Source organism: Littorina saxatilis, linkage group LG16 (assembly GCF_037325665.1).
Source record: "Littorina saxatilis isolate snail1 linkage group LG16, US_GU_Lsax_2.0, whole genome shotgun sequence".
In the NCBI taxonomy this organism is placed as follows: Eukaryota; Metazoa; Mollusca; class Gastropoda; order Littorinimorpha; family Littorinidae; genus Littorina; species Littorina saxatilis.
This window is the reverse complement of record NC_090260.1, coordinates 40,732,098-40,747,927: the sequence shown is the minus strand read 5'-3', so window position 1 is coordinate 40,747,927 and position 15,830 is coordinate 40,732,098. Positions and strand designations below refer to the sequence as shown.

The following is a 15,830-nucleotide window of genomic DNA, read 5'->3' as shown; positions in this document are numbered from 1 at the left end:
TATTGGCTATCGGAAGTGACCAGCCTTTAAAAGACTGAGCATTTAGGCTAGATCAGAGAACGCGATGTGATATACTGAGCTGTGTGCTGCTCATATGTGTCGGTTGACGTGAACGGTCGAAGTGCTGACCAATATTTGTCGCGAAGTTGTAATCGGTCGACTTGTGGTTGTAACTGAATTCCGAGGCTTGTTTCTTTGTGTTTCCTTTACGTGTGCTCACTGAGGAGAATCTGTAAGTAACTAAATGCTTTATTCATTCCTTATGCTGTATTCTTTCCTTATGCTTTATTCTTATGTTTCATTTGATGCTATGATGTTTGCATATATGTACATTTTGACGCTGATTTGGTCCCGGGCGATGTCCGACCGGTCTCGAGTCAGAGTTGATGACGCCATTTTGATCTAGCGGAGAGATGTGTTTTCTAGATCAGTTTCTAATTACTTTCATGATTTGACGCTGAAATTGAGCGTTAATAACTTCTAATATTTGATGTCGAAAAGACCCATGTGTATCGTTGCGATTTTCCCCCATTATCATCACATATTAATTCTGGAGATCAGTAAAGTCTGAGTAGTAGTCGGTTAAAAGCCCAAAGTTAAGCCCTCAGTGCCATTGGCCCGTAAAGCTACCTATTTACGATTTAGGCGCAGAAACCCCTACAATTGATGACCGGGAATTATGGTTGACATATATTTTGGGTAATGAACTCGTATCATGAGTTTGATGAATTCAGGCATGAGAATGATAGAGATCTTCTGAGTTAAGATTTCAGACAATAGGAAGATATTGTCTACAGGCTGCACAATTCTGACTATTAATTCTCATGTTGCACTTTAAAGGCGCTTGCCTACAGAAGAACTTTGCGACAACCTAACATTTTGTGCAGTCGCATAGATGCAAAACAGACTTTTAATCTAAAGCGATATGATTTAATCGCGCTTCCCTGTAAGGTAATAGACTGTTGTCTAACGCTTCATTTTGAAGCATGGAAGCTTTCGCTTACCCCATGCCTGAGTTATCTTTCTTATTCTTGTCGTTATTATTCAACTCGATGAAGATGTGTCTTCATGGCGATGAACATACTTAATAATAACAATTATTTTGCAGTTGCGGTTCATGCAGTTGGTTAATTTATGTAGAGCATTTTCCTATGCAAGGCTTAGGCCTAAGGGAAGATGTTGGTTACTTCCCTTGACATTAGCTGTTGTGGAGTTGTTTAACTCACTGTGGATTCTCTTTCAGAGAATGCTGTGTCTGCAGGATTTTGGCTAAATTGTTACTTGTCTATATTTGTCATGATTATTTTGACAAATGATACAGTCATACATTTCTTGTGGAATGTATGTATGGTTAGGATGCATTGGTATGAATGGTGCGTTTTACTTGTTATGCCATGTACTTATATTATGTTTTCTTTTCTTTTCATGTGTCATCAGACACTGCTTTCTGGTGTCTACTTTCTGGTGTCTACTTTCTGGTGTACGTTAATTAAAAGTCACGTTATCGCAACCTCTGTCTTGGCGTCTCATTTATGCTTCCTGGCCTATTCCCCCCCTTCCACTCCACCCTATCACATACATAGAAGAGCTGTTAAATTAATTATTTTAAAAAATACATCTCTTTCCATGACTGATTATAAACGATTGCAAATTCTTCCTATCAAAGATAGATTAGCATATAACAAAGGTGTGATGATGCATAGAATTATGTCAGGGAATGCCCCTACACTCATTGCCTCAAATTTCAAAATAAATCATTATAGAAAATGTAACAAATTAATTACACCAACTCCAAGAATTGACCTGTACAAGTCGAGTCTATCATATTCTGGAGCAATTATGTGGAACGCCATTCCAAATATAATTAAATTACGAATTCATGAAACATCATTCAAGGAATATTACATGCTGTTTCTTTTACAAAACTTATAAAAACTATTATCAAGCAGCTGGCAAAATATAACTGTACTCTCTGATTATATTGAAAAACATGATTATATATAATTCATGAAGGATTTATTTTATACAAACACATATTTCCCTGTTATATATAATTTTCAAGCATTGCTAAAGAATCCTAATGCATCTTAAAATGTCTTATTGGTTGCTTGACATGTTAATTATGGTAAATATGTCATTTGTACTATTGTTAAACTTATCTTTTATTTCTTCTTGTTTGTTACCCCTCAATGGGCGAGGGCCGGATGAAAAGAAGCATGTATACATTGCTTATTCTGTCACCCTCGTAAAATAAATTTCAATTCAATTCAATTCAATTCTCTCTCTCTCTCTCTCTCTCTCTCTCTCTCTCTCTCTCTCTCTCTCTCTCTCTCTCTCTCTCTCTCTCTCTCTCTCTCTCTCTCTCTCTCTCTCTCTCTCTCTCTCTCTCTCTCTCTCTCTCAAGGTTATTATTTTTTAAAGCATACATACAAACCATCACGGATTATTGTTCGACCATCTGGGACTCTGCCAGTGCAAACATTTTAAAACCACTGTACAGTCTACACAGACGAGCACTAAAATCATTATTAAAACTATTAAAACAATCCAGTCTTGTTTTCGACGATTATAAAAAAACTTAAGATTTTGCCTTTAAAAGAAAGATTTAAATCAAATAAAGGCGTGCTCCTTCACAAAATCCTTTCCGGCCATGCACCGAGTGCTTTCATTACAAAATTTAAAGCCAAACCAAGCCGAAAATTCAACGTCCCCATTCCGCGGATAGATCTCTTTAAATCAAGTTTAGCTTATTCTGGCAGCGTTTTGTGGAATTCTCTCCCGGAATCAGTTCGAGTCCCAACAAGTCTCAATACTTTCAAAAAACACCTCTCATTACATTTAATGTCAAATTACGAAAAGTCACAGTGATGGAAGACTTCGTTCTGATTATTTTCATATTGATCATATCTGTCCATAAAGCATCAGTGTTTCATAACGCAAGAATGTATGTATAGCCTACAACGTGTATATAGTCATGTGAATAGTTTTTCTGCCTTGCTTATCTTTTGTAATTGTTTTACGTATGTATATATACATATATATATATATATATATATATATATATATATATGTATTTAAGATTAGAATAGTCCCTCTCTTGGCGAGGGCTGGTTGAAAAGAAGCTCGTTTATATTGCTTATGCCACAACCCTCGTAAAATAAAATTTGATTTGATTTGATTTGATTTGATCTCTCTCTCTCTCTCTCTTACACACAGATACCCAACATACACACCAGCACTCACACACACGCGCGCACACACACACACACACACACACACACACACACACACACACACACACACACACACACATTTTCCAAAATCGCACAGTCATATTGTCCAATGTGTAATACTTGGTGCTTTGGATGAAGTTGCTCAAGAGTCTGGTTTTCTGCACGTTTTGTAGCAAGTAGTGGTGGTGTGTGTGACTGAGACAGAAAGAAAGAAGATACTCAGACTGGTTGAGAAAGAGTGAATACCCTTGCTTTGTAGGGGAACAAACATTCTAATCACTAGCGAGGGGTGTGTCTGAAACACGTGGAGAAGGAGCACGTGTTGATTGAAGAAGATTTCGCTGCAAATGTCCGTGTGATATTTTTAGAGTGTGATGAAACAAGTATGACAAGAATGAGAGAAATCAATCGGACAGATTTTATGCTACACATTTTTAACAAGAGGCGAAGCCTTCAAGGCTCCCGTAAGAAATCGACAAACAGTAACACAAACTCATTCACTCCGTCACACATACACACACACACACAGTAAGCATAGGTGACACCATGTGGCAAGAGTGGGAGACACTAGATCTAGATCTGTCTGTCTGTAGCTTACTTACGGGGACACGACTGCCAGATCGACACTGCGCTTTCGACAGCGCTTCCTCGCGCACACACTGGAAACACGCTGTGCAGATCAACCTGTAGGAAATCTCCTTTGGTATCTTCTTTATCTATTTTTCTGGGGCTACGAAACCGAACAATGTGAAATCTTCTTCCCCGAATCGGCGAACTGCAGCTGGGTGAGAACTGTATCTATACCACAATCCTTCACGCGATCTGACTTAACCTTGACCCCTGACCTGGTCTACATACCGCACACGACACAAATCAGTCACCTGTTTTTACCCCCCCCCCCCCCAAAAAAAAAACAAAGACCCACCACCCGTTTTCTTTGGATACACACTTTACCTACATACGTGCCGACGAAATGTTGATCATTGCTTCAATACTTTGAAGCTGTTGCTTGGATAATAACCAGGTAAAATTAGTATTTCTGTGTTCAGTCAAATGTTAAAGTTTCTATCACACACATACACACATACACACACACATACACACGCACAGACAGACAAAAGTTAGCATCGCATAGGCTACACTTACGTGAGCCAAAAATGATGACATGCCAAGATTCAGATAAACGAGGGTTAGGTATGGATGGGGTTTCTGCCTGATCAGTTACAACCACATGACCTATTTTGGAGGTGATAGCAATACCTGGTTCACGCGTGATGTAATGATGTGTTTCTGTAACGTTACAATAATTCAAATAGAAACACATCATTACAACACGCGTGAACTAGGCATTAATATCACCTCCAAAGTAGGTCATGTGGTTGTAACTGATCGGGCAGAAATCCTATTCAACTACCCAACTCTCGTTTATCTGAATCGTGTAATGTCATCATTTTCGCAACAGAAAGTCTGTCCGATTGATTTCTCTCATTTTAGACAAATAGCTCCAGTCGGACATAGTGATACACTATTTGTGTCACACTTGTTTCAGCACATTCTGAAATTATTGCAGACACAATATCATCAACATGTAGCGAATTCGATTTTCGGGGTCAATCGCGGTCGGATGTGTTGATTATTATGGTTCTTGTAAAAAAAAAAAAAAAAAAGTATTTTGCCAAATGTGAGGCCAGTGATGGTGGTGGAAAGAGAATTACGGGTGGTGCTGCTGCTTCGTTCATGGGCTGAACCTCCCAATGTTTGTACGTGTATAAACGTTTTTACCCCGCCATTTAGGCAGCCAGACGCCACTTTATGGGGGTGCATGCTTGATATTTTCGTGTTTCTGTAACCCATCAAACTCTGACATGGATTACAGGATCGTTTCCGCGAGCACTTGGTCTTCTGCTTGCGTGTACACACGAACGGGGAGAAGGCACGTGCAGGCCTGCAAATAAGTTGACCTCAGAAAATCAGGTTGTACAAAAGAAGGAGTCTTAAAATGGGGGTAAACTTACAGAGGATATGAACATACAATCTGTCTGGCGTCTTCTATCTGGTAGGGTGGATGGGGGAGGGGGGGGGAGTGGGGAAGTCTTCTATTGGGTAGGGAGGGGTCTTACAGAGGAGAGAGTCTTGTATTGGGGGTCTTAAACGGGCGGGGGGGGGGGGGGGGGGGGATTCCACTGTAAAGTCTTGCAGCTGCGCGCAGTGCAAAACACTATACTGCGCGCGGCTGCGTGCAGTGAATTTCACTGCGCAGGTTCTGCTTTGAGCAGTAGAAAGGTCAGAACAACTTGTCCCGATGGAATTAACTTCCGCCGTTAATCCATTCATCTAAACCTTGTTCTCCCTGCTGTTTCACCTGTGTGTGTGTGTGTGTGTGTGTGTGTGTGTGTGTGTGTGTGTGTGTGTGTGTGTGTGTGTGCGTGTGTGTGTGTGTGTGTGTGTGTGTGTATGCATGGGTACGTGAGTTGCCTCTGCCACCCTCAGTCATTCTCCCTTACATACAACTTTCCTTCCCATTCAGTCCCTACCAAACCTCCTTCCCCCCTCCCCCCCCCCACCACACACACACACACACACACACACACACACACTCGTTTTGTCTACAGACCTCCAAATCTGCAACTTTTCAAATCTCTTTCTTGTGCTTTATTGTTGGACCTTATGTTCGACTTTTTTACGTTTCCCTCCCTTGTTTATTTACTGGAGTAGCCTCCCTTGTACCGTGTCACCTGTTGGTTTGTGCAGTGTCGTTATTCTGTCAGTGATTCTTCTTTTTACATTTAGTCAAGTTATGACTAAATGTTTTAACATCGAGGGGGGAATCGAGACGAGGGTCGTGGTGTATGTGTGTGTGTGTGTGTGTGTGTGTGTGTGTGTGTGTGTGTGTGTGTGTGTGTGTGCGTGTAGAGCGATTCAGACCAAACTACTGGACCGATCTTTATGAAATTTGACATGAAAGTTTCTGGGTATGATATCCCCATACGTTTTTTTTCATTTTTTTGATAAATGTCTTTGATGACGTCATATCCGGCTTTTCGTGAAAGTTGAGGTGGCACTGTCACGCCCTCATTTTTCAACCAAATTGGTTGAAATTTTGGTCAAGTAATCTTCGACAAAGCTCGGACTTCGGTATTGCATTTCAGCTTGGTGGCTTAAAAATTACCTAATGACTTTGGTCATTAAAAAACTGAAAATTGTAAAAAAAAATATGTTTTTCATAAAACGATCCAAATTTATATTCATCTTATTTTCCATCATTTGCTGATTTAAAAAACATATAAATATGTTATATTTGGATTAAAAATAAGCTCTGAAAATTAAATATATAAAAATTAATATGAAAATTAAAATTTCGAAATCAATTTAAAAACACTTTCATCTTATTCCTTGTCGGTTCCTGATTCCAAAAACATATAGATATGATATGTTTGGATTAAAAACACGCTCAGAAAGTTAAAACAAAGAGAGGTACAGAAAAGCGTGCTATCCTTCTCAGCGCAAATACTACTCTGCTCTTCTTGTCAATTTCACTGCCTTTGCCGTGAGCGGTGGACTGACGATGCTACGAGTATACGGTCTTGCTGCGTTGCATTGCGTTCAGTTTCATTCTGTGAGTTCGACAGCTTGACTAAATGTTGTTATTTCGCCTTACGCGACTTGTTGCTCTGTCATCTTTCTTCTTCTTTTTGTGTGTGTACTAATCTGTTCGTGCCTGAAGAAGACCCAAGAGGTTGAAACGTCGCCGTTATTTGTTCCGTGTTCGTCATTCTAACGTGAGTACAGGTCTTTTTACACTTGACTAAATGTTTTAACATAGAGGCAGGCCCTTCAATCAGGGGTGGGCTTATGATATGCTGGGTGATCTTAGAATAACCCTTTTTAGCGGATGAGCGTATGATACGAAGAGCGGGGCACGAGGTGAGTGTCTGCAGAAAAAATGTAATAACTCCTAAAATACTAATTATCCTGCAACCATATTACAGTTGTCAAAACCCGAAATGTAGCGCTACTTATTCACGTTGCTCTTTTTACAAAAAAATGCGTATCTATTGAATAACTATCCAAAACACAAGGCAGGTCGCTGATTTGTGGTCGGGTGCTCTTATGAAATACCCCCTGTGCGCTTATGATAGCTTGATTTTTCGGATCGGATGCGCTTATGACTGGTTTTTCGCTGCGCTGCCTAGTTTTTTGCTTGATGACCTCAATTAAATGTTCTCATTTTACAGATCATGGATTATAGATGTTACCATTGTGGAGAAGGGTTCTCCATCTTCAAAGAAATCATAACCCACACAGTTGATAAACATGAAGCACATAAGCTTCGGTATTGTTTTGTTCAGCTTAACACGGAGACAGGCAAGCGGAGGCTATGCACAAAAGCATTCGATTTTTCACCAAAAGAGTGCGCTGAGAAAGGCTGCAAAATAGTTGTAACCGATCAAAACAAAATAATAGTGGATAAAATTCCAAATTCCATTGGGCTTACTCCAGCATCTCAGAATGGCAATCAAGAGGCTCAAGAGCCTACGCCAGTGTCTCAGAATGACGATAAACATCCCCAAGAGCACACTCCTAGTGCGGTTAACTATTTTGTGAATAACCTTGCCGAAAAGGCTGGACAAATTCTGGCTGAAAACGGCTTGATAAGTGAATGGATTAGTTTTCATCAAATGATAATTCAAGGACATTTTCCCCTTGATAATATTGCCTTTCGGTTATTTCTTGACGTTGTGAACTATTACGCCACTGGAGACAAAAAAAGAATGAGATACAGTAAAGAGTCCCTTCTGTTTTGGCACACAGGCTATCGCTTATTCCATGGCAGATGATAACCGGGACATATTATGACCAGACAAGGCTTCAATGACTGTACATGCAATTTAATTACAGTTAATTAATATTAGAAAGTATAGAAAGTAAACTTATGAGAGAGAGAGAGAGAGAGAGAGAGAGAGAGAGAGAGAGAGAGAGAGAGAGAGAGAGAGAGAGAGAGAGAGAGAGAGAGATTGAAATTAATATTTTGCAGTTTTCTATGCTTTTATTAAAACCAATGATATGAAACTAATCTTGCGTCTTCATAAAACCAAAAGGAGTAAAATTAAAACTCTAACAAACAAGTGTTTATTTCCTTTTCACAAAGTTCATGATAACCGGGACATATTTTGACCAGACAAGGCTTCAATGACTGTACATACAATTTAATTACAGTTAGTTAATATTAGAAGGTATAGAAAGTAAACTTATGAGAGAGAAAGAGAGAGAGATTGAAATTAATATTTTGCAGTTTTCTATGCTTTTATTAAAATCAATAATATGAAACTAATCTTGCGTCTTCATAAAACCAAAAGGAGTAAAATTAAACCCTAACAAACAAGTGTTTGTTTCCTTTTCACAAAGTTCTGAACAGTAACTTTAAAGCGGTTGCAACATCAAAGGTGGATAAGAATCCTTAGATGTTTTTGTCTCCTGGGCAACCCTGCATCTGCTTTTGACATGACGATCTCTTCCCTGTCTGAACTTGAACTCCACGCCACAAAACTGGCACCGAAACTCTGGCATTGGTGCATGCTTCAGCCTGTGCTGAGTTAAAGCCTTCTTCGATGGGCACACTTTGGGGCATTCATCGCACGGAAAGTTCTGGTTTGCTGCTGCAGGAATGCTGTGCAAGACTGGTCCTGCTCTGGTAAGTCTTCTTACAGGCAGCACAGCTGAATGGCTTCTTCTTTTCATGGCCGTTCAAGTGAGACTCTGGACAGCGCGACTTGACTTACCAGCGCCTTTTTACAGATGAAACACTGGAAACCCTCTTCGTGAGTAGCCCTGATATGTCGCCTGAGATTTGGCAAGTGCTTGTAGGTGTTTCCACAAGCGGTACACAGGTGAGTCTTCCCCCTGTCCTTCGCAGGCTTCGCAGGCGTGCTGCTGGCTGGGGGTGGTCCTGGGTCAGCCTGGGTAGTTTCCACTTGAATCTCCTGAGATATGTCCAAATACCACTGCCGTCCATGATCCCAGAATACTCCATCTACAAACAGAACGCATCTCAAACACTATTAGTGTTTTTGTTTTCAAATCAACATTCCTTTATTAAAGTGGTGTGTGTTTTAGCTAGGATAATGAGCGTGAAATAATTGAGAGATGTCATTGAGGCTGCATTTTTGTCTAACCCTTTTTCTGTCTAGGCGCAATAGTGCAATTCTGGCTAGTTTGTCGACAGTATTAGTAGGAAGTATAAAAAGACACAAAACATCTCACTATTGGTCGTACATTTGGTGAAGCAGAGAATTATTATCTCTGTACCTTCCTGTCACTGGAAGCAGCAACACTTGAAAGCATAAGTTCCCTAGCTTGACAAACGTCATTTATGATTGGCGTCATCTATGAATGACGTCACTGTCTAGACAAGTGCCGGTATCGGCAAACCTTGTCGCAGCAAAGGGCTAAATAAAATAACGTGTATACGTTTTAGTAGCAACAAGGTAGCAAGAATAGGCTGGGAAGCGTTTGGATGTGTGCGAAGTAATTGCTATAAAATTCATTTTAGGTGCAGTTGATTCATTTCAGTGTGCCTGCACACACAGGCACTCGTCGCGATCGGGTCGGGATCAAAGTGGGCGGGGCCTGTGCGCTCTCAGTACTACTACTATTACAAGGTAAAACTCTCTTCGTTGCTCTAGACCGAACGGAAGTAGTGAAGTTATCAGAAACCGAGATTGCAGCAGACGACAGACAGGTTGCGCATGTTTTCTGCGCATGTGACCCCGTGACCCCGTGACCAGGCATAATTAAAAAGTTGTCAGCGGCGTTCGTCAGTCGATCTGTCTGTTCACCGCCAACTTTCCTATTCCTTGATTCTTCTTGCAACTTCCAGATAATGGGATGCAAACATAAATTTAGATTGTCTCATCCTTGTGATGGAGTTGGAAATCATGGATTCACCAGAGAAAATATATAGCTGATTCGGCCAGTGTGACCAGTGCATCACGTCTTCGGATAGTTTTCGAAAACTGGAAAATCTGTTTTGTCAGGGATTGTGGTTGTGTTTCAACCACGAGCAGAGATGAGAGAATTGTTTGTTTACTGCCGATGAACTCATTCAAAGCCTGTTGTTGAACGTCACGAAACATATGACCCATGGTTTTGACCATGTTCTGCTGAAGACGCAACGGAGTCCACATTTGAAGGTGAGCGAATTTTCGAATAGATAATCCCAAACACATGTATCCCCAACCCTTCAGCAGGTTATTTGAAAGAGAGAGAGAGAGAGAGAGAGAGAGAGAGAGAGAGAGAGAGAGAGAGAGAGAGAGAGAGAGAGAGAGAGAGAGAGAGATTGGGTAGCGTGGGTATGGCAGCTCACTCATTCAAGTAGATCTCAAACTCAGTCTGTGCACCTTGTTCAGTTGTAATTTAGATCTAACGACCAGAAGCAAATGACAAGTTAGGGGATTTTATGTTTCCTCTCTCAGATTGATGTGATTTTTGAAAGCGAAGGGGAGGGGTAAATCAGTTTCAAATTGTAATTTAAAGATTCATAGCTGAATATGGAAGCAGCAATTTTCGAGTGATACCAAATACAGATTATATTTCATCAGGTTTACACATCAGTTGTCCAGTCACACAATTTCGGCTATCGGGTGTAGATCTACATTATGAATCAGAAGTTATTTGACACATAATTATTAGGGGTATTGACACTTTTGCAGGTGGAGTATTCTACATTGATGACTGATAGTGCTGGAACAGCAAATTGCAGAAGAACTTTACAAGAAGCCTTATATCCAGTGGAGCTACAGACGTGACAAAGAGACATCCGTTTACACAGCGGATGCTTGGGGAACTGCATGCAGGCCGAACACGGAAAACCCGAGGCGACATGCATGAGCAGAACTAATCTCTTGAGGAATAACAACAGAAGGTCAACTCTTCATCTCTGAGTAAGTTCAGACACCTATTCATCAATGGTTTAATTAGGACATGTTATCAGAAAATACAAGATCATTTGTGTGTGTGTGTGTGTGTGTGTGTGTGTGTGTGTGTGTGTGCGCGCGCGCGCGCGCGTGTGTGTGTGTGTGTGTGTGTGTGTGTGCTTGTGTGTGTGTGTGTGTGTATGTGTGTGTGTGTGTGTGTTTGTGTGTGTGTGTGTGTGTGTGTTTTCTAGTGATACATTTTTATTTTACATTTTTAGTTAGAGCTTTGACTATGTACACACTTCTAGGAATTGGCTTTTAGACATGATTAATTACCTGTCTAATTACCATTTTGAGTTATGCACATGTTTGCGTTTATGCAAAACAGCTTGTCTTCAGCTAGGTTGTTCTTCTTCTTGGTTGTGGTGGTGTTTGTTTGCTTGTTTCCTCTGTTTTTAGTTTTGTTTCTTTTTTTATTTGAGAAACTCTGTGTGATAAGAGAGTGAGTGTACTACGTACAAAAGCAAAACAAATAAGTAGATGGAGAGGTGAACGAAAAAAGCTGCAGTGTTTTGGCTTAAGGACTATACGCACTAATGATATTCTGAACTGTTTGTTTCAGTAACAGTCTGATGGACAAGAACTATACAGTGGAGAGGAAGTGGATTTACCTTAGCGGCCAACTTTTTCAAGATTTATCACAATTTTTTTTCAATCAGAGGGCCTCCAACATGTCAAAATGTACCGGACAGCAGGCTGATTAGCCAGTGGTCACAACAGTGCTTCAAATCAGAAAAAAAAGTGTGGACCAGTGAGAAAAAAACACTTAGGCCTAAGAGCAACACTGCAGTTGACGATGTTTGGAAACAAATCTACTGAGGGTTTTATTGACCGCCGACCCTTATGAACCTTAATTATGCCAAGGGATAATAATGTTCAGGCAAGTGATGAAAAGCCTCACAGTCCCGATACACATTTTCTGCAAATAAATATGACGCACTGTTCTTTCCAAAACCTGCACATCCAAGCTTATGAGTACTACCATCATGTGTTAACTTTTTCAATCAGCAGTCAAACTATCATGCTGGCAGTGAATGTGGGCTACCTCGTGCATATTTCCGACACCAACACTTTCACAAAATATGCACTTTATGATTATTGTTCACTATTATACGATCAACATGTGTGTGTGTTTTTTATTGTTTTTTATTTTTATCTCGGCTCACCATCCAGAAATAAAACTACTCCATAAACACTCAAACACAGTCTTTTTCGGAAAATGTCTATTGAAAGACGAACGAAGAGTGTATACTTGCATGTTTCTTGAATACAAGAATGAATGCTTGCATGTTGCTGTTAAATGTGTTCGTTCAACTTTAGCAGTATGATTCCAAACAGTATGTGTTTGTGTGTGTGTCGAAAGAAGTGTTGTAATAATTTTGAATGCAGATTATTAGTTAAGTGTGTCTTTCTCTATATTGTTGTTGCTAAATTGTATTGTTGTACATTGGTATGAATTAGTAACATATGGAGGTGTTTAATGAAAGATTTAATTTGAAATAAATATATATGAAGGATCATGATATAATTACTCATGTGTGACTTCTTCAATGGTTTCGAAGTATGCACATGCAGGTATGAGATGTGGAATGATCCTGAGTATATGGCTTCTGAAAATAAAAATATAAATAAGAATGTCTTGTGATGAACACTAGAACCTGTAAACAATTAGTTACTTTGTTAAAAAAAAATGTGTGCATAAAATATGCAGCTGTATTATGTATTATCTGCTTAATTTTCAATCAATTTATTCGATTAGCATTTTGATCAACTTATAATTGCACAGATGGGTCAAGCTCGGTTGCCCTACTCTGTACTGTACACAGATGTCACTGCACTTGGTGCTCTTTGTGTGCTAGCTAACTGGGAATCTAAGCCTGCAAATTAGATTATTTGGATAGCCTGAACGACTGCAGAGTCTACTTCTTGAAAAGATAAATCCTAACTTCACTCTCAACATAAACCACAAAGTACAATTGGGTTAAATATGTTTTGCTGTGGCATTATGTTCATTGATGAAAAATAGCAAGAAAGATCACACTGTAAGCATGCAAGAACCCTGATTGTATATCCTTCTCTGCATGCATCTCGTGCTGTGTGCATTATCTGACCTGACTGCTTTGCTATCGTTCTACATCAACAACCAACCCGTACCTGATGTGGATGGGAAACAAAATTTCTCTCTTTCCTCTCTATCTCCCTCCCTCTCTCTTATGGTGCGCAATTTTGGACAGACATTGAGAAAAGCTCCATAAAAATAACAGTCTTGAGCAACAAAAACAATCTTACTATTTCATTCGAGATTACACGTAACCAATCTTCTTATGTTTTCTCAAATCTACAACAGATCTACACGTCAGATTTCGCGCAATATTTTTCCTTCAGCCAATGAAGGCACAGCTTGTTGTCTTGGTTTGATTATAAGGGGAAGTAAGTCATACGTAACTTCCGTTCGGTCTAGAACAACGTGGGTTTTTGTGTGCCAAAATCCGTGCCGTTTTGCAAAATAACAGCCGTAGCAACGTCTAATTGGTATAAATCTGTAGCTGCCTGATAGTTTAATGTATACTTGATTTTATCATAGCCGTTGTTTTGCTTTGCTAAGCTGTGTATGGCAGGAATGCGAAGTTTGTCGACGAGGTCGAGAGAATCAGTATCATACCTTGTATAAACCATAAGAAAAGACCCCCCGTCCATCACAAGTGACAGCCATAGGCCACGCCCACCTCGTGACGAGTGCCTGTGTCTCCACACATCTAATCGAGTTGGCCGGGAAAAAACCATGCGATGAGTCCGAAATATCGTACATTTTATTTTAGTTTTCGGAGCGACAGTTTTTCACAAGCTACCCAAGGAAACTATTCAATAACATCACACGATAGCTTAATCAGCATGGCGTAAGCAGTTTATTGGTCAAATTTGAATTCGAAGATCAAAAATGGCGTGCAGCGGTACTGTCATCGAACTTCTGTTATATTTTGTGGATTCAAGCCAGACCAAAGCAGGCGGCGAGAATGCCTTCCTTGGTGGAAAGGTCAGGCTACGGGTCCGTCTTCCCGAAGACGAAATGTCAAGGTATGTTGATCTAACAGGGCCGGACTAGGTAATTACTAGGGGGAGGGGTTACAGATGTGGGTCCAGGGGGCAAAGCCCCTTGGTAGGGGTTGCCCCCTTGAAGCTGAACGTTTTTTGATGTTTCTGGAGGAAAAGGAAGCCTCTCATTGAACGAAAAAGGTAAATTCGACAGCAAGCTGTATAGGCAATGAAGAAGAATTGAGATTGTAAGGACTCATACTTTTCATCACAAAAATCGTTGAAGAAAAATGTTTTTCGAAAGGGGGTGAGAGGTGCGATTTCTCCTCGGATTTCATGATGATCCAGATGCAACCCCCCCCCCCCCTTCCTCCCCCACAAAAAAAAAGCGTTTGGGAGGTACATGCTTAAGCCAGGGGGGAGGGGGTTGCGCAACCCCTGTACCCCCCCCCCCCCCCCCCCTTAGTCCGGCCCTGACTATGTTGCTCTGACTGTTCTGAATGTAGGCAAAGATCTTGAAATTTGTTCAAGATCTTTGAGTTTGATTGGGATCATTGACATTGTCGACATTGCCACGTCCGGCTGTCACTCGCTCAGTGTGACCTCGACTGGCTCGAGTCTGATCGAGTCTGCGTGTAGCCAAAACCGAAACTAGAAATGTGTTTTTCATCCCAGCAACGTGGACACGCTTGGCATAGATTCTAATTGTCGCTTCTTTGCATTAAGCTTGGATTTATTTTATCGCCTGTAAACTTATCAACAATGGGTTACATTCAGGAACTATGGCGGGGAAACGTGCCAGTTTAGGTCACTTGATCCTCATGTCAAAGTCGATCAAAGTCATGTTCGTTGGGGATTTTGTTATTATAGACTCTACCATCACACATACATGTACTTTAATTTCAATCCACCCAATAGTTTTTGAGAAAATGGGTTTAAAAGATTTAGCTCTGGAAATGTGAAATTGTGCAAGTATATATTCATGTGTGTGAGTAAGGGTGTGGGAGTTGAATGTGTATGAGTGCAGGGGCGGATTAGAGGGGGGGGAGGTTACAGGGGTTCCGGAACCCACCCCCCCCCACCCCGGCTGTCAAAAAAATTAACACTAACTTTAAAAGAAATAATGAGTGGCTGCTGACACCAGTTGATCATGTTTAAAATCAAGGATAAGCCATAAATTGTTCATAAAATAGCTAAACCTCTTCAACTTCTAGGGGGCCAAGCACCCCAGACCCCCAACGGGGCCCATGTACCCCACAAGGGGTCTACCCCATGGACCCCAGGTTGTAACCCCCCCCCCCACCCCCTCTGGCTTAACTGCTCCGCCCATGGAGTGTATATTCCTGTGAGTGTTTGTATGAGAGAGAGCGAGAGAAAAAACAATGAAAACAACATTCTTGTTACTGATTACAAATCATGAATCGATATTTATTTCTATGTGTGTATGAAAGAGAATTCAAAAAAAAAAATAATAAAAAAGTGCAACAGTTGTCACTTTGTGTTGAATAAACAATAGATCCAGAGGAGCGAATAACTGTGTGGTTGTGTTTACTTTGACACGTGCTTTCTGTACCTGCAACTTTTACCGTGA

General features: G+C 40.5%; 1 protein-coding gene and 1 long non-coding RNA gene across 3 annotated transcripts in view; both read left to right on the top strand.

The window, feature by feature from the left end:
* The window catches only part of LOC138950000 (uncharacterized), a 276,950-nt gene that overhangs the window by 166,671 nt on the left and 94,449 nt on the right, over positions 1–15,830 (top strand). The window lies entirely within an intron of this gene.
* Positions 10,009–12,841, top strand: LOC138951061 (uncharacterized). 2 transcript variants are annotated; one of them, XR_011450966.1, is made up of 3 exons: positions 10,009–10,423; positions 10,943–11,173; positions 11,769–12,841. It is a non-coding gene; the product is annotated as an uncharacterized lncRNA (long non-coding RNA). The 2 variants fall into 2 exon arrangements; XR_011450965.1 differs by having other exon boundaries at positions 10,009–11,173.